Source organism: Patella vulgata, chromosome 5 (genome assembly GCF_932274485.2).
Source record: "Patella vulgata chromosome 5, xgPatVulg1.2, whole genome shotgun sequence".
Lineage (NCBI taxonomy): Eukaryota > Metazoa > Mollusca > Gastropoda > Patellidae > Patella > Patella vulgata.
Window position 1 is genome coordinate 32,395,524 of NC_065883.2, and position 27,910 is coordinate 32,423,433.

A 27,910-nucleotide genomic window follows, 5' to 3' on the forward strand; every position below is an offset into this window, starting at 1 on the left:
AACTTTTAATCGTTGTAATTAATAACATTAAATGAATGATCACGAGCCTACATAATTTGGTTAGTAAAAGTTTTGATTGATGTAGCTTCTGGAACTATAATTAGGTACACAAATAAACTTCATTAATAAATTACATGACATAATTAATTACTCATATTTTTTTTTTAAAATATGGCATCTCATATTGGGCACAAACAATGAAAAATCTCTCAGAGAATCATTGTGATGAAAATATACAATACCACCACAAAGCAATAACCACAAATTGTATAACTGTAGGACAATATCACAAGTTTTAATTGGAGAAATGATGGGGAAATTCTATGGTAATTCTATCAGTGTATTAACCAATTGAAATCAGATTAATTAACCAACATTAATTACCCTGCAATAGTATTACATCACTTTTACAGGATATCACTGGAAATATATCGCCGTAAGTAAAACATTTTGTGCATTTCCATAAAGTTCCAATTTGTCACTTTTCAAAAACAGTAGTCAGCTCCCATAGTTTCTCTTGAACAATTGCTTACATGTACCCAGAAACTTTTGCAAGAGGATGTCAAGTGTACCTTGACAGCTAACAATCTTTTAAAGCTATCCCATAACCTCTTCTGTCTACTTCATTTAGATTTAAGTGATGGTTCATGTACATTCATTTCATTGCTTAGTAAATTCTGAATAATCAAGTCCCAATTGTTCCTCACCCTTGACCTTTTTCATACAGCTGTTACATAAATTTTCATATGGTAGCATTTTTTTCTCTCTCTCAGAGGAGCATTTACACGAAAATCTACAGAAGCCAGACATTCATGTCAAAAAGTGGCTTTAAAAGTGTTCTTCAGTAATGATATCAAGATGATAACAAGGCCATTGCATTGTATAGGCTTCTTTAAACATTTTTTCTATCCTATGATTTTAACATTAGACATCATTCACAAACTTTTTACTCTGTAATTTTACATCAAGGTGTTTATTTATCTATTTATTTGTAAATAAACTAGAACCACACTAATAGTAAATGCAGGGGGACAGCACCACACATAAACAATTACACAAGACAAACCTATAGACAGGACACAATGTTTGCATTTAAAGTCCATCAGATCAGCTATAGCTAACTATGATAAATTTTCGGTTTACTGGCATATGGTTGAAAAAGCATCTAACAGTCTATCTTTTTGTTTGTATCAACAAAGACAAGTTCCCACAATCTGACATAATAAGGTGGTCAATAGTAGTAGGGGGTGCAAAATTTGTATAGAATCAGAAACATGTATCCAAAGAACTTTATTTAAAAAAAAAACATTAACAAACAACTTGTGCTTTGAGAAAGAAAATTTCTTCCTTAACAAAACCCTTTAACATTAAAATGCTCATGCTGTGGAGGAATCTAACCTAGAGAAGCAAGAGTCACATTATTGTGGCTATTTTTTATTAAACAAAACCGTATGGTGTATTTTACCTTGACTTATATGTTATCTACAATATAATACTATATCTTCCTATTCTTACCATCAAATGTTACCATGCTAAGCATGCTGTCTGGAGGTGGGTTCCTAACACTTCACATTGTATCTATTCTAATACTCATGGTGCATATGTAACACACTTCTAAATATAGATTTTTAACGTTATTGTGTTAAAATACCTGCACTATAAATATACATGTACCCTCGTTTGTGGCATTTAAGAAAAACACTTAAAAGTAAATATGCTAAAGACGCATACTACATCTTTTACACACTAAAATATAGATGAATTTGCACAATTTCTAACAAAGGCTTTAACATATGACACCCCAAACAGAGGAAATTTTGAGGCTAACATAATTATTCCCAGGGGTAGATTTGGCAGTTATTTTTTATACGAAAATTTATATTACCAGTAATGGCTTTATAATAAAAATTTAAGTATACAAACAAAAATCAAGAAACTTCATAAAACTGTTAACAAAAATAACACAATTACGTACCTTGAAAGATTACATTAAATTTATTTATTATAGAATAATGTTAGCCAATTTTGTGCCTTACTTTTTGGGGAACTCAAACAGCCCTAGATTTGCCATTCAATATGAAAATGAAAGCCTACAGCCTTATCCCAAGCTTATCCCCATCTTTGGTTGCTCTGACCATTATCTAATGGAACAGGGTCACCTTGACAATTTCTTATAAAGTATGCACCTTTTATCTGTGGTTCTGTATCACATTTTGTCAGATGTGTTGAAATTTAATTAAATGGAGCTTTTTTTTGGCAGCCTTTAAATACCAGAAAGTATAAATTACTGCCGATGTATATACACTTGAAGTTCTCCAGCTCAATAAAACAATTGTATTAATTACTGTATCTGGCTTTCACAATCTGCCATTTAATTTCAAGAAAGCCAGTGGTTAGATCCACTTACTCAAAGCATTCACTCTTGCCAAGTAAAATGAGGAGATGTGTTTTATCAATTATATAGCGCCATATTACTAACCAGGCCCTGGAACACAGCATTTCTAAATAGACCTCCAACATACAAGCTAAACTTCAAATGGACCATCATGTTTACCTTTGAGTATAGGTCAATGTTTATATTCATGTATGTTAATCAGACTAACTACAGCCATGTTACAGTTATTGAAATCAGAATTCACAAATATCAGCTCTAAATAAATAAATTTAATATTTTTGAGTTTTTAATATAGTTTCACTTTTAAGGAGGACTGAGGGCTGCTAATGGTACCATAAAACAATAAGAATTCCTATCTTTTGAAAAGCAACAACAGATCAAAACTGATTTTTATCTATGTGGAAATAATTCCAATAAATTTGAAATAGCAGAGACATGATAACAAATCTGTTGATTAGAAGATTATCAGTCTAGAAATTTCCATTAAACACAAAATTAAAACCCATTAAAACTCAAATCTCTACAACATCTGGTTTTTCTTAACCATTATTGCCATTACCTCAAAGACAATGAGAAGGGTTGGATGGACAAATGGTTAGTGGATGCGTGTTGCATCATAAGGTATGTCATTGAGTCAACTGGCGTGGTTTCGATTCCCCGGTTGTACGTGGCAAGGAGTAGGGTCGCCTGTCCAACCTCATGGATTTTCTCCGGGTGCTTCGGTTTACCCCAATGCTAAAGACCCCTACGCGCAAACGAATCGTTGAAATAAAATTGAACCATGTGTTAGTCCCGAAATGACCTAGTTTGTGTCGAGTGGACATTAGACCCCATTTCTCTTTCTCTCTCAAAGACAATGAATATGAAGGCATATATTCTTGCTAGTGTTAACACTACAACTAAACCATCAGTAGTTGCACACGGGTATGTCTTGAAGTAGGCATGGTCTCTTCATTCAGATTTTTTTTACTATTTTCATTATTAATTAATGAATAATTTTATGAAAATTATATATATTGGTCTCATGGCAAATCTGTCAACTAAATAGTGGGATCTCAATTTACGATGGTGGGAATTTCAATAAAATTTCACCTATTGTTACAATGATGCTTATTGTCATAAATAAATTCGGTTATTTTTTTATTTTTTATTCATTCAAGGATTGAGATCCCTACCTCCATGAAATTTAGCCTATTGTGGAACTTCATCATTTTTATGGGCTGTAAAAATGCTATGATGCTTACTGTCATAAAATAAATTCTATTACTTTTTTTTTCAGTCAATGTTAAAATTTCATACATCTATTTTGAAGTATTGACTTTTTGAATTGGGTGGACGTTCCCAAATCAGGTATAAAGACAACTATTTAGTTTTACAAGGGTAGAAATTTAGGACAAAGGACCTGTTTTAGATTTCACCCTTGACACCTTGGTTTAGCCTCTTGTCTGAAATACTGTGTAATTTTCTTGATGGATAAGTCTGAACAAGAATACTATTCTTACACTTTCAAAGGAGCTACTTTCTTTTGAAACTATACATGTATAAACAAGGTGTGTGTACTAAATATAGAATAAACCAGGGTTGCCTGCCAACTGAATATTGAAAGCATACATCAAGTTCTAGACATCAAAAAATGATACATACACTACAACTACCTGACTAAATTTAATGGAGAATTACATTTTTACTCAGTGATGGTTGACATTTACAACAGTCATTTTCTCATCAAGGTAATCATTTTAATGTGTAACATAACTTTGAAGCAAAATAAGGGTAGCACGTGTACATGCTGATTTAATTACATGGTATTTATTCAATAGCCTAGGTTTTCAGCAAAAATTACAGGATTTTTGTCAAAAATCAAATAATGATCTGTCAATTATTTGATCATCTGGGTCCAAATTATTCAAATTATGTCAAACGGGCAAGTAATTGAAGTTAAACTCGATACAAAATAACCAAAGCCTATTTACATATGTCCAAATTTTCTGGTACAACAAACAATACTATTACTATGAATAAATATTTGAGCATGCCACAGAAATCACTTAATCTGTTCTCTCTACAACTTCTGCAAGCTAATCATAGGTAAAACCAATATGGATGGCAACCATGTAGGTATTTTTAATCATAAAACCCTTCTCCCACCCACGATACACAAGACAAATCTCTCACAGAATAATAAATTTTGATTCTTATCAATTTAATGATTTACTACATTCATAACCTTTCACTTTTTTCCATGTGAATAGGACCACGCTTCATTGAATAAGAGATTATGAATGAAAGGTCCCCGTTGATATTATTTGTAGCATTACTGCATTCACTTGATCTTTCTATCTACATCCCTATAAGTAGTGCATGCTCTGATTGGTGGCTAAATATTTGAATTGAAAAGTTTTGACCTTTTATTATTTTCACATCAAAGGGTGTGTGCTATTATTATGGTACAACAACTTTACAGCCTTCTACATAACACTTAAATTCACCATTAACAAAAATGCCATAATGTCAATTTTAAAAAAGTATTAAGTAACCTTGAAGGACTGGCAAAAGATATTGATTTTTAATTTTTTAAATTGAATATAGAACAACTTTGAATTCTAGTACTCTTACAGAATATCTTTACTTATGATGTCATATTAATCTTATTTTGAATAAATTATTTTTAAAAAAATCTCATAGCTATATTATTATATGATGTCTTCTATCAATCACTAGAGATGTGTTTTCTATTATCAATTCTATTCAGATGTTTGTTTGGACAAAATGAAATTACAGGTAGTTGAATTATCTCTATTCAAAATTTTGCAGTGCACTGAGGTGTTTACAAGGTTTCAGGGACAGGGATGTAATTCAGCATAAAATTGTTGTCAGGCAATGAAATTAGTGTTCATCCTAGGACCTAGAACAATCCCAGAAAATTTGAAAATAACATTGCAAGGTCTTTGAAATGTAGCAGGTAGTTTATAATGTTTTTGTGACAGGACCATTAAAATTGTAATAGGAATATTCACTAGAACTAGATAAATAATCCAAGCAAAAAATTGTAAAAGCTCTGATCTGTGGAGTGCTTTTAAGATTTCTTTGACAAAGGAAGTAACTCTGCGAAAAATCATTTTGCAATAAGGTACCTTCCTTAAGACTAGTTCATCAATACCAGCAAGTTTGAATTTTTTTTTCCTCAAAAACTCTCGATTTTTAGAAAGAATTGTGGATGTACAGATAACAGACTATGGTAATGGCAATGTAATCCCACATGAAATATGGGAACATACATGTAATAATGATATTAAAGCAGTCGCCTTTAGTTGACAGTCCCCTTTCGAATGAAATGACATGTCATGTTTCAAACTGAATCCATCATTTAGCTACTAAGTATGTTTTTTCGTGGCACATGATGGGTTTTCTGCTTGCTAAGCACCTCCTTGCATGCTTGATGAGGGTCCATTACAATCTAGTATTACCGATGGTGTCAGTTTCAAGACTCTTAAGGTTTGAATTGGTGTTAGAAGATCACTTTAAAACACTTTCAAAGTGAAGGTGAAGAAAACTGTCTGCTTACAAATTTGGTTACATGTGAAGTATCTGTATGATATCTTTTTAACTTCCATTAGAGATGGCAAATTTGAATTCTTTTAATGAAATGGGAGACTTTAACAGATTTAATTTTGTTTTCAAACTGGGCTATGACTTTTAAACACATGAAACTAAATTATAAAAAAAAACCACATGTTCAACAAAAATCATTTTAAATTGTGTCTGATAATGAAATGTGCTGGAGGAGACAGCTTGCTCAAAATTTAAAACACTTCAAATGTTTTACATCTTTTTAAACAAGGATTATTTTTGTCAATGCAAAAATGCTCCAAACAGGAGTTTATTGACTTCTTTTTTGTATAAGTTAAAATGAAAAAATTTGTGTTCTGCTTATTAAATGAGAACATTATAAACCAGTACAAGTAGTAATATCTTACTTTCAAATTCTCAACTTTTTACCAAATTCTTCACAGCCAGACATTTTAATTTTTACAGTCTGTCCAGACAGTCTAATTCAATAACTTCTATCATATTGTCTCTGTTCCAAACATTTATTTTTCATAAACATAATAAAAGTTGGCAATGTTTCTAGATAAATAATTCTTTATTTTTTTTAACAAATTGTTGAAAACTATTATATATTAAATTTTGAGCTAAGTATGCTAAACTTTTAACCAATCAACCTTACATCTTTTCTTATAAATGCTGACCTCAGATAACAACTTTTCACATTTTTCCTTTTTTATATAGCTCTATGTAAGTATGTATATAAATATATATGAATAGCGCGGATGTTTACTCATACTGTGGTCTCTTTAATATACAGACAAAATTCTATTCATCATTACCATGGCCGATAACATCATATATTTAAAGCCATTATTTCTTACTTCATGTCGTTTAGTGCTGCTCTTTTCGTGGTCTCCTGATCACTATCTCATGTATTGTTGAAATTTATGGACTAAAAACTAAAGCAGAGACAAAGGTTCGGTTAAAAGCCTTTTTGTGAGTACTCTCACTTAAAAGATCATAAGAAATGACTTTCTTGAGCTGTTAACCTCATTTCTACACATCCTGCGATTCAGCGTTCAACTTCTATTCTCGAATGACGTAAATGTTGCTGATTATGTTGTCATGAATCCAAGAATATAGACATGTACGTTGTTTTTATTACCTACAAATTAGAAACAAGTTCTTACCTACAAATCAGAAACAACTTCTACCACTGCTAAAATTCATTGTGAACCCCAATTCAATTCTTCAAGTCAAGTCAAATAGTGGTCACTTCTATTTAATCCCTTTTATATAAGTAAACAGTGGACAGACAGTAGATAAACAATATGACAGCAACTTGATTAACCAAATAAAGTACCAAACAGCCTTGTCTTCAACAAATGCAGCCAATTTATATACATGTACATTTACTTATCCAGTTGAATGTGTGTGTATATCTACTACTATAAAGACCTCTACGATGTATATATCCTACACCTGACTCCATAATAACTAATAGAAGAAGTACTCTATCCCAGCTGACTATATACTGACCAGACTCAAGCAGATTTATCTCATTGCATTATCTACTTGAAATAAAATAGTCTACATACAAACGGATAAAAACATTATAATTAAGTAACCATTTAATTATTATTTTGAAAGGCCACTCCCATACCGATAAAGATTTATAAGTTTGTTTTGGAGACATGTAGATATGTATTGGTGATTTGATACTTTGCTCTATATTGTAATAAAAATATATTACAGAGTGTTAAATTATGTGATATTTCTCATTAGAAAAAGATCCATATGTGTTATGTCCAACTTGAATACTTGAGATAAATTTGCAAGGTTTGAGATCCTGATATCCTAGAGTCTCTTAAAAAGTTTCCCCAATTAGCCTGTTACTCGCCCATAACACATTACATATGGTGTTTAACTAAATAGGAGATATAATAATCAAGTTAAAACACAATGTTGACAATAACTATCATAATTAAATGTTCATAGACTTTAATAGACCCCAAAAATGAATGCAACTACACAAATTATTTAGCAGAGGAAATAGTTTGTGTCTTAGTGACTTTCAATGTTGTAATAAAATCTAATGGAATGGGGTTTAATTTCTTGGTCATTTTGAGACATGGTAATTTAAAAGGTAGGAGAAATTTATCTGGACAGCAGCTTTTCCACTTACTATTCTCTGACTTCAAAAGTTCTTTTACATGCATCTATGTACATGGGTGGACCTTATATTTTCATCGCATCCAAATGACTAGGTACATTTTTCCTGTCAGCCTCACATGTGCAACCCTTGAAAAAATACAGCAATTTCTACTTGGCTCTGTTTCTTCATTAGCCCTGTCGGTGTAGGACATTAAATCACACTTCATTTCATCTCTCCTTGGCTCGCACTGAGATTCAACCCCAGGACATTCTAGTCAAGGGTCCAGTTCTCTTACCTCACGATTATCCTGCCATCTACTAACCCGATTCTTAGGATAAGATGATGTTATCTCAAGACTTCAACACATTGGCTTCCTAGTTTTTAAACCAGAATGTTCAAATGTTTGATTTATCAACACCCCAGATATAAATCTGTCAAAATAATGTTCTAAGTGAAATGTATTGGAAGGAATTGGATGAGAATCTTATATTGATGAATTGCCTAATCTGATCCTGTGTCCAATTATCAGTATCAATAAACATATTTGAGGACAAAAATTTATTTTGTGAGTTTTGACTTGATGATTCATCTTAAATTAATCACGTCTTCAGGAGAAAAAAAATATTAACCTAAATTTGCGAATCACATGGCATGAAATCAAAATTAAGACTTCTGGATTAAATTATAACTGTTTATATGTGAAAATAAATGGCACTGTTCATTAATTGTATGCTAAAATGTGTGAATAGTGTAGAAATCATAGTTTAAAAGTTACATATATGAACTTTATTCCGAAGTTGGAAACTTTAAATATCAAGTAGGTTCTTTTCTTGACCTTCAAATAAAAGGAAATTCTGCTTACCGTATGTCTTAAATCCACCAAGTCAAACCCAATGGTTGGATATGTATGTTTCTGACTTCTACAACCTAAAATTAAATGTTGTCACTGAATTATCAACTGACTTACATGAAGACAGGCAATAAAAGTGAATCTTAGGCAATTGGAATTCATAGCAGAAACAATAGAAATATCACTGTATTTGAAATTCTCCCATCACATCCTCTCCCCCTGTCCCACCCTGTGAAATAACATATGACGATCTTATTTAAAGTATTTATGAGACACTAAGTCCAATGTAATATTATTTCTATGTGCTTTATTAACGGTTTATGCAATTTCTAATCATACTTCTATCTTCTTCTTATCCAATTTTTAAAATTCTTTCACAAGGAAATGGAAAATAAAACTTTCTGCTCTTAAAAATCTAATAGAAAGATATTAAAAGTGTATGTCATTGTTTTTCATTTGGAAGTCGTTTTTCTTGCACTGGTCTTCTTATATATACTTACATGAATGATATATGTACAGTACATACAAGTAAAGAAATAATAAAATGAAGTATAGACATCATCATACTTTGTATGTCATATTATAAGCAGGTCCTATTGTATAGAACATATGGTTTGTATAGGATTTATTTGACTGCACATTCTCAAAGAGCTTTTAGTATATACAATAGCCATAAAGTATGTCTATATAAGCTTATAAAAATTTACATAAATACATCTAAATGGATGTATTTAATATAAATCCCTTATAACCAATGCTTTAGAAGTTCCTTACAATATATGCGTTTCCAACTTTAATGAACAGATTCTTTGTAGGTAAATTAAATCTTGTGTTCAAACTCAATGAACACACCATAAATTGCATTTAACAGACAAGCTGACAATGTACTGGTATGTGACATGATATATATTTTCCGACCGATTGCTTCAGTAATGCTAGCATAGAACCCACATTGTATACACTTGATCCAAGTTTTTGGTTGTTTTTTTTTGTTATTGCTATAGCTTTTTAAATTACCGATTTGGTCAAGTACACACAAAATTATTTTGCTGTACCTATGCTAAAAATTTATAATTTAGCCTTTCACAAAACCTTTGAATTTTTTCTTTATCCATTGGTATCAGAAGTGGGATATGTGCAGAAGCTACAATTGACCTCTAAGGCTTAACAGATGATTCACCACGGTATATAGAAATTTATTATCTACTCGCAAGAATTATGATTCGAATCTATAACTTATTGGGGGAAAATCTCTCTTCCCGCTGTAAAATGGAAATTGTTGCTATTAAATGTATTTATGTTGAAGTCTTGATAAAGTAAATGAAATGTCTTTAATAAATCTGCAATCATTGCAGTAATGCAACAACCATTGCTTAATATATAGTTCACTCGCTTGTCCCCCAAGGACATTTAACATTCATACCTTCACGTTAAGGTATGCATTCAATATAGCATGATATCGTTACCAGTTGAAACCCTTACCACTATACATAGATGATCTTTCTGACAAACTTCAAATTGGGTACATGATCTTAATCTAAGTACAGAATAAATATGAAGAGCATAATGGGGAACATATCATATTTGTATGATAATTCAACACCCTGATCGCTGTCATATATTAATATACTACACACCCAATACCAATCTTTATAGGCTTCTTCACAATGTTTTTCAAGAGTTATTTCTTTTAACAATAGCAACCTGCATTTTTGTGTCTATCTTGCACTCGAACCTACATGCCTGTAAACAAAGGCCAACGGTAGACATGTATATTATCATGTAAATTCAATGAGTATATTGTCATTTTACTAAGAAAGAAGTGATGTTTGTAGAAAGGAGACTGTAATTAGACCATTGAACAATTTCATGTTTTCATGTCATGTGATACAGACATGTTGCATGATTTACTTTTGAAATAAACTTAGCCTATGGCTTTCTACTTTCCACCCTACCGAGAGTTAATATTCTATAATGTGTAATTATAAGGTGGTGTATTTTCACAAGGTGATGGTAATGTTTATAAACAGCAAGACTTTGCTTGCATATTCTAGCGAAAATGTTTATTTCATTTTTTTTAATATTTCTATGAATTTTTGTATACATAAACATTTGATGTGCAAATCACATAAATACAAATTCTTCATTAGAAGGCAAAGGCTTGTGCAGAAATTCGGGGGGCTTCAAGAATGCTACAATTGATGTCTCTTAAATGTCCAGCTGATAAATTTAATTCCATAGCAATATCATCCTCGGTATCCCTTGTGGTATCGTTCCGTTCTACTCCACAATACCCTTGGTCCATTCACAGGTTCTTTTGGAATTCAAATTATCTGCCCCTGATCATAGGTTGATTCTACAAAACAATCAAAAAACAGTTTACATACAAGTCTTAGCATCATTGTTTACGTTCACCACAATAATCTTAGTTGCAATAAACTGCGAGTAACTTCCCTTCGTCCACTCAATTGGTCTATGCAAAATAGCACAAGTATCAAGGGCAGATAATTTGATTATGTGTCTCCCCCATGAATGGACTCAGGGTATAGTGGAGTAGAACGGAACGAAATCACTGGGGATACCGAGAATGTAGCAATATATGGTGTCTTCAGAAGTCTTATTGGGAATTATCTAAAATATATCATTTGAAAGGCTTCTAGTGTTTTTTCTAGTTTCAATGTCTTGCATAAAGTTAGGTTAGCATAACTTTGATATAGCTAATGATCTGTTAATGCGACATTGGTTTTTCTCTTTTTTCCAAATAACAAGTAAAACTTCCTTAAGAAACACTATAACAAACAACCACAATTTAAAAGTTGTTGTACTAGCAGCATAATCTAACTGATGAACTACTGGATGCCCATAATTTACAATCTTATGTTTTGTGCGCAATTGAAAAATCATTTTTTTGCATATCACCACAGGCCAGTCTTCTGTTATTATCATAATTATAAGATAAAATTGAAATAAAAGTAAACACTATCGGTATACTGTATTGCAGCGATTCATAGTAGCCCTCCCTGTCCACTGATTAAAACTGATGATAAGATATACAAATATATGAGTAGTAACTGCACAACTATAAACAATCAATTCAAGTGAATGGATTGGCCGAATTTCAATTTCAAGCAATTTATTAAAAATTTGTTTTCGGAAATGTATGTATTTCATGAATGTCCTAACTACATGCCTTAATAAATAGTCTAATAGAACAGACCTACTAGTGCTTGAGTTTTGGCATGGTTTCATCAGATATATTTTTTACCAATTGAAATGAATGGAGATTTATAGCACACCAACAGGTAACAGAAAATTTGTAAGTTATTTTTATACCATTTATGAATGAAATTTTTCCATTAGAGTTGCACTACAAACTATTGTTGAACCATTTGTTTTATTTATGGACCAAGATTTAAACAGACATAATACATCAGTATCAAATTAATTCTAAATTTTTTGTCTCTTTGACAAAATGATCAAATAACAAGTCATAATTTGAATAAAAATATGCTAAATGTTTTACATAACAATATAATTGTGGACAACCTTTTGTTGAAAGCATTGCATCGTTGACTTTGAACTGCTTGATGAGCAATTATTGTATAAATCCTTTGATGTCTGTTGTTATGTATATAACATGTAAATAAAAGATGTAATTACACCCCAGCAATAAAATAAGTAACAATATAAGTTCAATGTTTATTGTCGATAACAATAGATCAGTCGTGATGATGACCTTTCCAAATAATAATGTGGCATTGTCACGTTCAAATTTTGTGGATGGTTTAGATTATAGGATATTGGAGACAATTAAAGAACTTCATCCATCAAATTCCAGAATTTGGTTTAATATTTTTTTTCAACAACTTTTTTGATGCATTAAATGATAAAATATAAAGAAAAACAAACATTTGTGGTTTAATAAAAAAAACACTGTTCCATTGTATCTAATTCATTCAACTTAATCGAAAAACAAAAGAAAATGTTTAAATTTTACAATGAATTAACATCATTTCACCTTTAAACATTGGCAGCATTCAAAACATATGTTACACTTATCAAATTTAAATATATTCTAGCTGTCATTTCTCAAAATGAAATTTTACAACATCTTGTCATTTAAAATTGCACATGTGTGTTTTAAGTTGTGATTACTTGTTTTCTTTCTTTATTCTGAAAACAGACACCTTGAAGATTATTCCACAAACTTTCATTTAAATTTTGATATCCAGTCATATGAAACATTTTTGGTTATTATAACTGCTCAAGTTTATTTAGATTAACAAAATATTTAGCACTTATAAAAATATACAATATTTTGCTATGTTTATATCACTATTATCCAGTTTTAGTGAAAATAATTTAAACTTTAAAAATATACCATTCTTTGGGGTTTTTTTTTTTAAAAAAAAAACCTTTTTGTTCAATTACTCATACTTACATTAAAGAAAAGTTATTGTCATAATATCATTTTGATCATATTTATATGAAAGTTAAGAGTGAATATCGTTTTCATCATAAAAGTGTTAGATATAATCTCAGATGGTATTTATTTATATCTGGTGTAGTAAAGGGATATCCCACACTAAAGTGTTACTGAAAAGGTGTCTTTATACTTCTAGGAATAAATAAAAAAACCTCTCTACAAGTATTTACTACAGTACCAGGAGACATTTTTAGACACTGTATAATATACAAATGACACAATTGTCCACCTTTAGGTCAACTGTTTGAACAGTCATTTTATGAATTGAACATATACTAATCTTAAACAGTTACTCAATTTCAATGCCAATATCTCTTAAAGTTACAATTTCATATTTTTAAGTTATATTTTTAAAATGTATTGAAATAAAGCCCTAAAATAGATGGTATCTATAAACAGTCCTACTTTGTTAAAGAATAATCCTATTAATCCTATAATTCACTATTGCCAGTTGAGAAATTGGCAAAAATATAATTTTCAAGTTCAAATTCAAACATTTGAAGATAGCTATTCCATGGTGGGGAATAGGAAAACAAGGGAGGTAATTTGGAGGTAATTGTGTTATTATTTCCAGTGTGAAGATTTTTAAGTGTGAGAAAGATAACATATGATCGTATAATAGTGAGTTGACAACCTATTAAGCAAAAGACATAGAAATAATTATGTTTTGACTTTCTTAGAAAATATGAAATTGTAACTTTAACAAATTTAAAGATCTACCGGATAATGCTGATATCAAAAATGATTTGTTAGAAGCTGTTTCTGTTTTAAAAAAACAAGACATGTAAAATACAAAAAAGTGCTGAATTCAATATCATCTCATTATATTAGAAAATCTAATCCAGACATTTTAAGTACTTGCCAATCTAATTCAGATGCATTAATATGAACAGTACCTTTCAGAACCGTGAAATTTCTGGCAAGTGTTTTCAGTTTTATTTGAAAGGCATATTTCATTGTTTATTTCTTTTGAATTAAATGGGCTTCTCAATTGATAAGATCTAAACATTTATTTGATAATAAAATTTCTACAATTTAATCAACTGTCCAACAATGTAATTGAATTTTTTGCATTTTAGGACTCAATTCATATGTCTATAGGCTCGGTACATGAACAGGTTCCCAATAGTTGAAAACAAATGTCAACAAATTGACCAATGAGACCAGGTGAATTGAAGTAAAGTTAAAACAACAAACAAAGTAAACTAATACGAGTTCATAAAGCTCTAAGTTTGAACATTTCTTAACATTGGTATTCAATTCACTCTGATCCTTGTCCAGCTGTCAACTATAATACTAAAACAAACAAAAAGATGGACAAGCTTTTAAAGGTAATGGTATCAAATGAAATCCTTTCATTGTTGAACCAGCCAACCCTAGAAGCGCAGACCCTATTTTCACTTTTCAACATATCAATACAATACTTTTATTGTATTAATAAAAAGCCCATAGAGGACAACATACCATTCAATCTATTTACGGCTATAATTGCACACATCATTTCCACCGGAATGCTGATGTACCCCTACAATACATGGACAGACAAATACATGTATACCAATATAAATATATATCCCATATCATGGATTCCAAGTCAGACTTCATTAATAATCGACACATTCCAAACATGAGAGTTGGTTGGCAAGATATCCTTAAACAAGCAGGGAACTTTCAATTAACCATCACATGGTGTATATGCATCAACTATTATAATAGGAGACTAAATCTTTTACATGTGTACATGTATAGTTTGTGCTCTTAAATTAAGTCTCTAAGATGGAAGCCCTGCCTCTTTCATTATACTCTCTATCATAGTAATTTCTATTAAATTTCTGGAAACAACAATATGTCACACCTCTGAGAACTTTTAGATTTGGACCACATAGAGAAGATTAATTGGTAAAATGGTCTTTACTAATACCCTCCTTCAGATGGAAGGATTTGCAATCACTTGTAAAATGTTAAAATGTTTTACAGTTAATATCGTTTTTGATATATTATTGTTTTTTCAATTAAAAAATCCAGAAATTTTGATACAGATCTTCCTTAATCCTACCAGGTTTTTAAAAATTTAAATGAGAGCTTTTTTCTGTATCGTGTTCATAATGTTAACATGTGCTCAGAAACTTAACTCTTCAAAATGCAATTGAAACTTATGATTGGAAGATTTTTAAATTCGAAAGGCTTGTTCATTATAAGGTAATCGACAATCACTCAAAGCAAATTTGAAAAAATCTGTCTAGTATTGTAATCTAGCCTGTACAGTATTCACTAGATATTGTGGACCAACAACAGATAGAGGTGATGACCATATATAAACTTTTCATCATATTAGGCTGATAGATAACAATATTTGCTGTTACACCACTATAAAATCACAATGATCTGTGGTGGCCATGAGTTACATGAAAATCATTTAGAAAATCTGTAAGAAACAGCACATCTTAGACAACTATGAGGTAAAAGATGATTACACAATTTATGCAACATTATGTGGCAATGTGAATAAAAATCATTTTCCACAATTAAAAGGTTCAATCAAAAATGTAAATTAGAAAGTCCATTTTCGCTCAAATTTACCTAAACTGTCCAGGTAAATATTTTTCAAAATAAATGAAAATTAATGACATTATAGGGAGTAAAAAAAATGTTGCAGCTTCTGCACTGTGGTTTGAATCCCCATGTGTAATGTAACTAATTAATGAATGAAATATACTTATGTTACGTAATATTATTTGCAGTTTAAACAGCACTATTTCATAAACATGTGCAAAGCAGATAATAATTTATGCTGCTGCGTAATTAGTAAAGCTGTAAAAATTATAAATACCAAACAACATATCTCTGCAAATATGAAATCTAGTCTATATATTTTCTTCAGTTAATCTTTAGTCATCACTTTTCTGGAAACATTCACATTCAATTTTCTAGAGGATCTTGATGTAACATTACAACATTAAAGACACAAGGAAATCTCAATATGACATGGAGAAAGATATATGTTTAGTGTTTACAGTTAACTATAAACTTCCAAATACTGTTTACTATTAATGCAAACAATACACACACCTGTAGTCAATTCTAATGGCACCCTTTGACTTAACTATACATTGTAAGAGAGATTTTAGTAAAATTGGCAACCACATTCAGTAATTGGTTAAAAAAAAATTAGTGGTGTTGTAAAATTGTTGCAGCGATTACTACTACCACATAAGAAATAGTACTATATATTAGTATGGCAACAGCCGCTATCCTCTCTCTAACAATGGGGAGATAATTTTCCAATTATTCATTCAAAAATAGTTTTTGCCAATAAACGTAAACAGGTAGTCAATTAGAAAAAGTCTGATGTGAAATTTGGACTGAACAGAACAGAACAGCAGAATATCAGTTTAATGTTTTCATGCCGACTACAATAATACTATTATTATTGACTGTTCCAATTTTTGCTACAACCTAAAGCCTTTTAGTAAACTTATCTTTGGTTTTGTGCATAGAATGGGTGCCAATACTAATAGAGTGTTGAGCCATGGAGTAGACCTACTGATAATACTGCTTCTAAATTTTCAATCAAAACAACCCTTACAATTAAAAAGAATCTAAATAGAAACTGTATCGTTCATGTACTAGTATACAGTGCCAATATTTAACAGTGTGCTAGATAATGGACCTACATCCATACTCAATTATAAAGTGCTATCAATGTTTTAAGTGTTTCAAATTCCAAATGTCTAAAAAATAATATAATAACCAGTAGACTAAATTAAAGACTACAGTACATGTGTACATTTAATTCAGCGGAGGACTGTGGTTACAACCTTATACTAGTTTAATTGTTGTAAGTGTGGTTAATCCAAACCATGGCACAATACTATGTGGTGGTTAGGTAAACTACTAGGTTAATTACAATAATTTCTGTCAACACTAGATTTAAACTCTGTTGAGTGATTTACATGGAAGTAACTTTGGAATTTTGCAGGTCCATTTCTTTGGGGAAGATAAAGATACATGTTAAGTAAACTCTCAACTTGTATTTCTTTCATAGATACAGGTAAATTTCGTTATCCTGTAACTGTAAATAGGAACTTATTGTACTGCTATCTGGCACAGCACCAACTATCAGTTAAAGTCTTTATATCTCATTTATTCTCATCCCATTTATTAAATTTAGTATAAATAGTTCAAAATAATACATCTCAGTGGGAAATACTGATTATATTTCACAAAATATAGTTTGAAATAAATCTTAGAACTATTTTCAGATTGATCAATGACTTGTGTCTTGTGCTAATCTTGAAACTAATTCTTTCTTTACAACTTATATGAACTACATGCCCATAACTTTGATACTGTTTGCCTAATTCAAAAGTTGTGGTGGCTTAGTGAGTAAGATGTTGGTTCACTAACCTGGAGGTCCCATGTTAGATCCCGGTGTTGGCAGAGAAAATTCATCTGGATTTTCCGGCGTGGTTCCTACTTGTCAGTGGTGCAGAAGAATGTATAGTCGTTCATACACGTGTACACATTGGTGCACACGTAAAGATCCCATGGCATTGGAATTCAATATAAGAGTAGGCCTTAGTGCCGCTGTTCGCAGGCATTACCCTCAGAGCACACTGTATGGCGTATGCCTTTCTTCATTAGCCCCAGTTGGAGCCAAACAGTATACGCTAAACCCCATTTCATTTCATTTCAAAAGTCATCCACATGTTTAGGTGACCGAGACCTAATTCGTTTGAAAAAAAGTCAATAATTTTCACAGAAGTAAAGCATAGCTTATCAATATGTTATGAAAGGCTAGTCTTTATGAACTATTCAATTTCAATGGATTACTGCCCAAATAATATTATATTACATCAATTCAAGAAAACGTAATCCTACATGCATGTGTCATCTACTACATTTACCGATATCATTCAATTGTACAAATATATAAATTCTATACATTAAAGTCTATAATTCTTGTATTGTATATTATATATTCATGAAATCGAGAGGAAATACATTTAGTTATATGATTTTACTATACATTACTTCTCACAGTATTCATAAACAGGTGCTCATTTCAACATGGTAAGAAGAGAATTAAATTAGCAAAAGTATGAATGGGTTAGGAGACCTGTCAATAATACACTACCGGTATTTTAGTTACTTTTAAAACTAAACAATTTATGTATTCATTATCAGGGTTGCTTGTGGAATGAAGGGGGCAAATTTTAACATGGGCAGCAATTGAATTCCAACTGCTTAGGATCCTTGATGTGTTCACAGACCACATTTTTGTTTAATATGAGTAGAATTAAATGGAATGTCTTTTAGTTGAGCAACACTACACTTCTTGTGGACCAGAAAGGAAAAATCTTAATAACAAATATCTAATATGGAATCGAGCAGTAAAACAATTCTTGGGAAATTCTCTTCAAATGTTCTTCCATTTCAAATGTCTAACACGATGTAAGAGTTTATTGACAGTCTTATTTTCTAGACACCACAAAAAATGACAAGAACGGTAAACATCATCAAGATCATATATAAAACATATATAAGACCTACATTGCACCAGTTTTGGGTTAGTTATGTAATCGTAACATAATGGTTGCTAAATGATGGGAAATTTCCTCTATATTTGACCTTGTAATTTAATTTGCATCCGTGAAAATTGAAAAAAAAATGTCATCAATGTATACAGCAATGTTTACAGATCACTCAAAGTACTGTTCAATTATCGTGAATAAAACCTTTTTTGCTCCAGAAGCAATTTGCTTTGAAATCCACTTATGATTGAATTTAATTTTAAAACTCTTCCCATTAAATATCAAACACCTCTTAAGGACATGTTTATATAATCTTTTCTCAGCAATACTTAATGTATCTTATATACTCATTAGTTTATCTTGAAAAATCATTTTGACTAGACACAGCTTGCTTAAGACATGTAATATGCAGACCTAAAATGATGACATTATTTATGATCATGTAATGAAATCATATAGGTCTGAAGAAAGCATACATATACACATAACTGTAAGACAAATGATCCAGAGTGAACATAAACTTCAAACTTCTATGGTTTCATGCATCTCAATAGTGATGATACAATTGCCTTAATAAACCGATATTTTAACACAAAACGTAGACAGTTGTCCTTAATTGTATAGTTTGATGTCTCCTATTACCTTTTCTTCTATTAAGTTGCAATTCATATCAATAATTATATTTTATAATTTTTTAACATAGATCTTTCAAGCCATATTATGTTTAACAAGCCAACAGTTGAGGATCATGTCCCACCACAATCAGTTCCAAAATAATATGATGACATTCAATAATTCCTTGCACATTTTCTTTTCATAAACCCTCTAGCAATCAAATTGTTTATCACTCCTAATAACATAACTAGAAAATGCTCATCACAGAATTTCATCAAGGTATATTGTACATGAAACTATACACCAAGTTTAATCACTTCCCCTCAGTTAGAAGCAGAGTTATTGTGTTCTAAAGTCTCTGCCAATTAAATTGCTTATGTCTGCTTAGCCTAAGCAGAAAATACTCATCATCAAACCCAGTCAAAACATTCGCTACTAAACATCAACACTAAGGATTTATTGTGTCGCAAAACCTAAACCAATGAAATTGCTTCATCTCAGCTTAGACTAAGCACAAAATGCTCATCATTGACCTCAAGTCAAGGCATTCACCTGCTAAACAATTACACAAATTATAACCCTTCTACCTCAATTAGAACCAAAGACATTTTGTCACAAAAAGTGTGCCAGACAGACAGATGAAACCCATTTTAATAGTCCCCTGTTTTCCACTTTCTTCAAAAGGTAGGGGAAAATAAAATTGATTAATCAATACAGAGAGAGAGAGAGAAATGAGGTTTAATGTCCACTTGACACAGACTAGGTCATTTGGGGCATAACATATGGTTCAGTTTTATTTCAATAATTCGCTTGTGCATATGGGTCTTTAGCAGTGGGAGGAAACCGGAGGAACCGGAGAAAACCCACAAGGTTTGACAGGCGACCCTACTCCTTGTCATCTACAACTGGAGAATTGAAACCACGCCAGTTGACTCAATGACAGACCTTATGATGCAGCGCGCACATGCTAACCATTCTGTCATTCAACCCCCCTAATTAAACAATACAAGTATATTTCTATAACTAATTAAAGTTGAAATTCATGACCTGATATTCTGATAACTGTCTTTTAAAGCTGTAATAACCATATATAGACTGCTAAATTGACCAAGATCCTGATAAACTGCTTTTGCAAAGTCAATAACTTGTGATTACAGCTGGACATTTGTGAACCACTCGATTGGTTTAAAATATTTTTCTTAACCTTATTCCATAATGTTTATTAAATTACCAGATAAATATTTTGAAATTCAGATGTCACCTAGAGTTGTTGGCTTTTCTTTTTTCATGTAACATATGTTTTATTTGATATTCTTCAGGTTAAAACTATTTAACCAAAATAATAAGTTTATGTCTTAAATATACATTTTGGATAAAAAGCAGGATATATATTGATCGCAACAACTCCAAAGTTCCAAATTAGCAAACTATTATAACAAAACCATATCAATAATTATGAAAGCAATATATCTCTCATGATGGATGCTTTTAAATATAAATTCCTTTTATCAAAAATTGTATTAAAGAAATAAAGAGAATTAATTATATTATTCCTACGCAAAACTGTGTTCAAATGGAAATTTCATCAAATGATGTGGTAGATATTTTTCTGGCACATAATCTGCTGAAATATTTACTGTACTGTGTACTGTCTAAACAAATTTTGGGGGGATGTGAAAATTCCTCCCCCTTATACTTTATCTATCATTTTGCGACAGGTGCTCAAAGAAGTACTGCAACCCCCAAATTAAAATCTGACATACATGTAATTAGTCTTAGCTTTTGTGTAGATATCAAATTTCTGCGTCAGGTATATTATTATCATACACATACTTATTTACAAAATACATTGAGATAAACCAAATTTCATTCAAAGAAGTTAAATTTTTGCACACACCTCATAATATAAATAAAAGTGTACAACTTGAGAAAAATTCTTTGTTTTTGCAATTCCTACGGTAGTTAGTAGACTAAAATGTTATTATGTCAGTTACTAAATAAAAATATAATAATAGTTACTAAATTAAAATGTTTATTAGGCTTTGAAACAAATTTAAAACAAAAATAATTTGAAAATTTATAAGACTAAAAAAACTATAAAAGTCTCCTTAAAAACCATTGCTTCCAGTCCACATTCACAACAGAAGTCTGTTGAAACTAAAAACTTAAAGCATTTGTAGTTTGATATACAGTATTTACTTGTCTCAACTACAATGTGTGGGTATATAATGTACATGCAACTATTTGTTTATTCTTACCTGAAAAGAACAAGTTCTAGACTTCTAGTCAAGAAATATAATCCAGTGCAGCTCTTCCTAATACAAGAGATATAAATAATATATATAAAATCCTGTAGCACCACAACGCCACAACTCACTTCACTAATCAGATTATACTAAGTAAACTATAAAATCAGAGAAATTAATACTTGTAGCTTTCTTAATTATATAATTATCCAATTCGCTATTGCTGTTACATTGTTGTTCTACTCACTCTCCTAAATGAAGAAATAGAAATGCTCCAGGTAGGTCTACACACTAAAATCATGTAGAGAAAGAGTCAAAATATAATAGAAACACTTGGCTCTACTGGTCTAATCATATAACTTGGGTAGCTGTCTGTTTTTTCCACTCTTCAAAACCAGTCAACTTGCTCTAACTAAAGTGAATATTCTTAACTCCTTCAAGTGTGAAGTATGTAATGCACAAATCTTTGACTCAAATAACCCAAGTGAAGAGAGTCCCTTTAAGTCGTCATGCTGACTGCCCACATAGTGGTCTAGTTAAATCTGACCTAAACATTGTAGTGAAAGGCAGCTGTCCGTCAAATTGTACACACTCTCCCCTTTGGGTGATAGTTTCTTGTGGAAGAAACCTGTGTCTACACTGTTTTCACTTAATTTTTTTTCTCTCCTCCCAAAATGGAATACTCCATTGTCAATGATTAGGGGTAACAGTTTATGTATGTAATATGTAACAGACGTGTCTAATGACACAACATTATGTTTTACTATATCACAATACATACATGTGCTTACATATTTTAACTATCATAAATGTACTTAAAATACTTGTACCATAGTGTACATGAGCCAATGCATTCATAGTATAGGTTAGTGTCACTCATACAAGACAAATAATCTACCTATAGTTCTCTCATTAATTGCGCTAGTGGTCAAAAGGGCAGCTAATTATAATTCTTACTAAAGGTAATCAACTACAGACCAATGTAACTCTCTTTAATATAAATTTAACAGTCGTATCGGTCACATGCTTCTCAGAAATTTAACGTTAGTATATACACATATACCACTAAAAACCTATTTAAACTGATTAATTTGAGTGCTAGTAGCAGACGGTACTAAACCTAATCTTCACTCAATCACTATTATGTTACTTAGCACATGTAAATTCCAGAGATTTAAGTAAACGCATGTCTATTTTTACCTGCATATAAGACTGTTAGTATGTTGAAGTAGAGGTAGATAAACAAAAATATATTAATTTAAGAATAAAAAGTTTGATTTGATCATCAAGTGTGGATCAAGCCCAACAACAGATCGAGAGTAAGACGAGCATTAATTTTTTTCTAACCATGCCCCCTCGACCATAAAAACATTTGCCAGTCTCATTAACAGTTTTAAAGGAGCTAAATCGCTAATATTTGGGATCTAGAAATTGACACAAATGGGTCGCAACACGTGATAATGTAATATGAATGTATATAAACTGATTTACATTCAATCATTTCTGTTTTGCTGTAATTTCTAATCAGTTATGTTCGGGGAAATAAGCCAGAAGTCTCAATTGAATGACAATATTTAGCATCTGGTTATTCCAGTCTAAACCGATGGTATTTATTGCGCATGCTCTCCAAATAAGTATATAGCATCACCATTTGACATGACTTGTTGAATATGTCTAGCCTCGTTCTTTGAGTCCCTTGTTCCAAATGGCACTGAAACGCATTATGGTACACGATTCGTGTACCAATGGTAAAACGTTTATTTTGTCTTGAATATTGGATATCAGAAGCCCATCTTTTCCCCATAAGATCACAAGATCAATGTTGATTTGAATTGACAAATAGCTACTTTAAATACTTTCTCTTATTATTTGTTTTTGTCAATATACTTTCTTTTTAATTAACACAGGTTGATTAAAAAATGGCCCTTCAATTTTTTAGTGGGCCACGGTGTAACAATTTATCATGGTGCAGGAATGAAGAGGTGTCAATTTTCAGCCGGGCTCTGTTTTTAGGGCCCATAAATTAATTTATTCAGTGTAAACTATGAAGATTACAATCTACTATGTGATGGAACTGCAAAAACACTGTGGTCATTTACAGAGAAATATCTGCATTTACAATTTTTATTAAAGATATAAACCTCTTTGATTTAGGTCAAAATAAAGTGTTGTATTGAGTTGATCTGAATGTTATTTCAATTTATGAAAGGATAAAATCTATATGATTAGAAGTCAGTAATTGGTTACTTATTTTACTTGTGTATTTGGCCTGAAATATCAGTGCAGACAAAATCCGCTTTATCTCAACACTAGCTCTATCCAATGGCAAATTCAGGTGAAGGCCCGGCGGGCCCCTCCTAAATGACAATCTAAAATATTCACTTACAATTTTGTTTCAATGAAACTTGTAAATTTGAGCTTTTTGTTGGTCGGGGTAATGTGGCTGATATACGCAACAAATCACTCTGATTTTTCTAAATTTTCATGAGGAAGAATCCCTGATAATCCCCTACCCCCACCCATGGGCGTCACATATGGGGGGGGGGGGTCCGACCCCCCAATTGTTTTTTTTTGGGGGGGGGGGCTGAATATACTTGGACCCCCCCCCCCAAATTTACATAGTGGTGGGCCCAAACTCCTATTTATTTACAACAATTATTAGGATTAGTTAAAGCGATAATTTCATATTTTCTAAGAAAGTCAAAACATAATTATTTCTATGTCTTTTGCTCGATAGGTTGTCAACTCACTATTATACGATCATAGGTATTATTCTCCCACTTAAAAATCCTTTGACCCCGGAAATAATAACACAATTAACTCCCTTGTTTTTCTATTCCCCCCATGGAATAGCTATCTTCAAACATTTGAATTTAAAGTTTAAAATGATATTTTTGCCAATTTCTCAACTGGCAATAGTGAATTATAGAATTAATAGGATTATTCTTTAACAAGGTAGGACTGTTTATAGATACCATTTATTTTAAGGCTTTATTTTAATAAATTTTAAAAATATAACTTAAAAATATGAAATTGCAACTTTAAGATTTTATCTGTATAAAACCTGTACATATCCCAATATGGTTTATACTGCAAAAATAAAACACAGAGATAATCATCCTGGAAACATGTGTGGAGTGAAAAGTATCTGTGTTCCATAAAATTGTGTCTAGTTAGCCTGTCAGTAATATTTTGTTAATTTTTTTCTGCCACTTATCAGAGTGAATCGCATGTAGGTACCCAAAAACATAACCGCCTAAACCAAATATTTATCGCCCGCTTAGCCAGCAACGTAACCATAATGCTTTTGCACGCGGTGTCTTGGTAGACAGCATGGCCACATGGTGTTTGTTTATATTTTTTAGGGGTTTTAAAAAATGGGTTAGGGTTAGGGGTTAGGGTTGCGGACCCCCCCAATATATATTTCACGGCTACGCCTCTGCCCCCACCCCAGCAAATCGATACATCAAATAAATTTAAATTACGGTACACAGATCAAAGGGGTCTAGTCATTTTAATGTTAATATTATTAAACTTGCAAAGAGTGAGAAGAAAATAACAATTTGATTTATTGCATTCAAGAACACCTGTACGGATGAAGAGTGTTTAGAAGTTTATGTTTTAACCTACCACTTTAATGCTTTGGCCAAAAGTCTGATTTAAATGTAGATATTGGGAGTTACAAAATCTTTTAATTTCATTATGGTGGTATAGGTTACTTTATTTCCATAAGCACATCATAAACTTCTGAACTACTGATACTCTCTGAGTCTGAAGATACCAGTATCACTGACTTGTTGAAATTTTGAAATGTGTTAATTTCAAAGACCATGTTTTTTTAACAGCCTGTGAAAGCTCTATCAATTGGTAATCTATATTCTTGCCATAGGTCACATCAATCATTTTTTCCAACAAAAATCGCAGTTTATTTCTTAAATTTCATTGCCTGAAAGATATGAAAAATGTATAATCGATATTCAGATAGGTAAACAAAGCTTCTTAGTCCTTACATGAACAAATTCTTATCATCACATCCCATGTTAAACATTAGAATTGTGAAATAATGATTATTTCTCTTTTTTGTTGTTTCTTTTTTTTTTCACCTCAAGATAAAAGTAACATGGTGTAGAAAGCATCACTAAAACAGTACTTTTGGAATTGCAAGCACTGCAGAAGTTCTTTGGACAATGTAAGCATACAATATAAATTATTTTGGTTCCTCAATATAATTTCTTTGACAGTAGAAATACTCAAGAGAAGAAACTGGAATGTTCTCATTCTTAGCCAACAAGTTATGTGTAACCAGACAGGCTGGTGGGGTGGGCGCGGGGCGGTAAAAGAGATGTGTTCAAGAAATAAGTGCCTCTCAAGAAATAAGTGATCAACTAGGGCAAAGAGATTTGTTGAAAAAATAAGTTATGAAATTCTTTATGAGACAGTAAATAAGGACAGCCATGGAGAACTTTGATTCTTAAACATTCATAGAAAACTTCTTCCTTAAGGAGCATCTCAACTGTGCATATGTACTCTTTCTGATCAGCGGCAGTAGTCACAGTAGTAGGATCTGAAAGGAAAGGAAAAGCTTAGGGGTTTTGGCAGCTTGACAGTGTAGAATTGTGTCCTTTGACAAAATAGGGCACCAGGACTGAGTGACCCATGTTACTAACACAACATCTCATTCCCTGCAACCTATCTCATCATATCCAAATCAAAAAAAAATAACCAGTAACAGGTGGGTTATAACAGTATACATGTACTCATAATCCATGACAAAGCTCTTAAAGGCTTAACTTCAAGTACCCACTTCTTGTCCAAACTAATCCAAATATTTTCAGTAAAATGACTCTTTAAGGAGATTTCTTACATAATGTATGTGAACAGTTAAAGCTGGCATATTGTCGAGGTAAAAACTCCTTTTTTCCACACAAGATTTACGAAATCACTTCAAAGTGTTATACAGACCCCTTTAGCTATTAAATTATATAATGGGGCTTCATGCCGATTTACTTACATCTATCAATTAAGAAGGAAGTAATAAGTGTTAATCTTGTAACCTGGTCATACAACAATCAAATCAAGGTGACATACTTGTAGATATGTCTATCTATATGGATATACTTCTAAAATGCTCTCATATCATTGGTTGCAAAATTGATTAAATTATTCCCATGTCTTTAAGCACTTGCTTAACCTCGGTCATGCATGTTTCAAAAATATTAAAATAACTTAAATACCCACCATTATTGAAATTTTTATCATATACATGAATTGATATGTAGTAATTTTAAACCTTGGCCTGGATATATAGTAATTACATACCAGCAGACTTAAATTTCATTTTAACCTATAATACCACTTGTCAGTTAAGCCCTTAAAACCTTTTTTTGTCCATGTTAAAAAGGAATTAAAGAGAGGGGGTGTAGTATAATATAGTGTTACCACGACATGTCTGAGTATTAATCTATACACTAATGTGTAACACTGCATTAAATCCCAAATAACAAGTTGTTTCTCTCTTCAGTTTTAGCTTAAAGAGCTCATCAAATGACCACATGAAAGTTGTATGTACTTGAAGCCCGTGTTTATTATAAACAATTTGGCTAATATCACACCAATCTGATTAAAATTATAATATATGATCATTATGTGTCAGACACTCTAAAAGTCCTCTCAAATTTTCGATTACAGCCTTAATACAGTTGATTGGTGCGTGACGTCACAGGGACTACACATCTTATTACTGTATACACAAGCTGATGTGGATTGACAAATTCTATATACAGTAAAAGCGTTGTTAACAACAGGCCTTTCTGGTCTAGTATTGTTATAGATTATTACTTGGGACTGGATTAAAATATATTAAAGTAAATTTGCTAATGCCGCATTATCTTTAATTGTGTGACTGAGAAATATGTCAGGCTTACAAAGGTAGATACCAAGTACGAATTATTATGGAAAAAGTGGGTTGGTTTTGTAAATTATTCAAACCCTGATTTGTTTGAGTTAAATCGCTAATATTTGGGACCTAGAAATTGACACAAATGTGTTACAACTCATATAATAATGTAATATGAATGTAT

General features: G+C 31.5%; 1 protein-coding gene and 1 long non-coding RNA gene across 5 annotated transcripts in view; both read right to left on the reverse strand.

Annotated features, from left to right (window-relative positions):
- The window catches only part of LOC126820879 (semaphorin-5A), a 61,488-nt gene extending 39,031 nt beyond the window's left edge, over nt 1-22,457 (reverse strand). Inside the window, exons 1-2 of one of the 4 annotated variants that reach the window (XM_050549020.2) lie at nt 21,843-22,457; nt 8,962-9,026 (exon numbers count right to left, since the gene is read on the reverse strand). The gene's annotated coding sequence lies outside the window, so the exon portion shown is untranslated. Of the gene's footprint in view, nt 1-1,515; nt 1,559-7,134; nt 7,358-8,961; nt 9,027-21,842 lie in introns of those variants that run through there. The other 3 variants (XM_050549021.2, XM_050549022.2, XM_050549023.2) reach the window with 3 other exon arrangements.
- Nucleotides 22,458-26,089: 3,632 nt separating this feature from the next.
- LOC126820878 (uncharacterized) overlaps nt 26,090-27,910 on the reverse strand; it is a 31,864-nt gene continuing 30,043 nt past the window's right edge. Inside the window, exon 3 of the long non-coding RNA XR_007680187.2 lies at nt 26,090-26,394. This is a non-coding gene — a long non-coding RNA (uncharacterized LOC126820878). The remainder of the gene's footprint in view (nt 26,395-27,910) is intronic.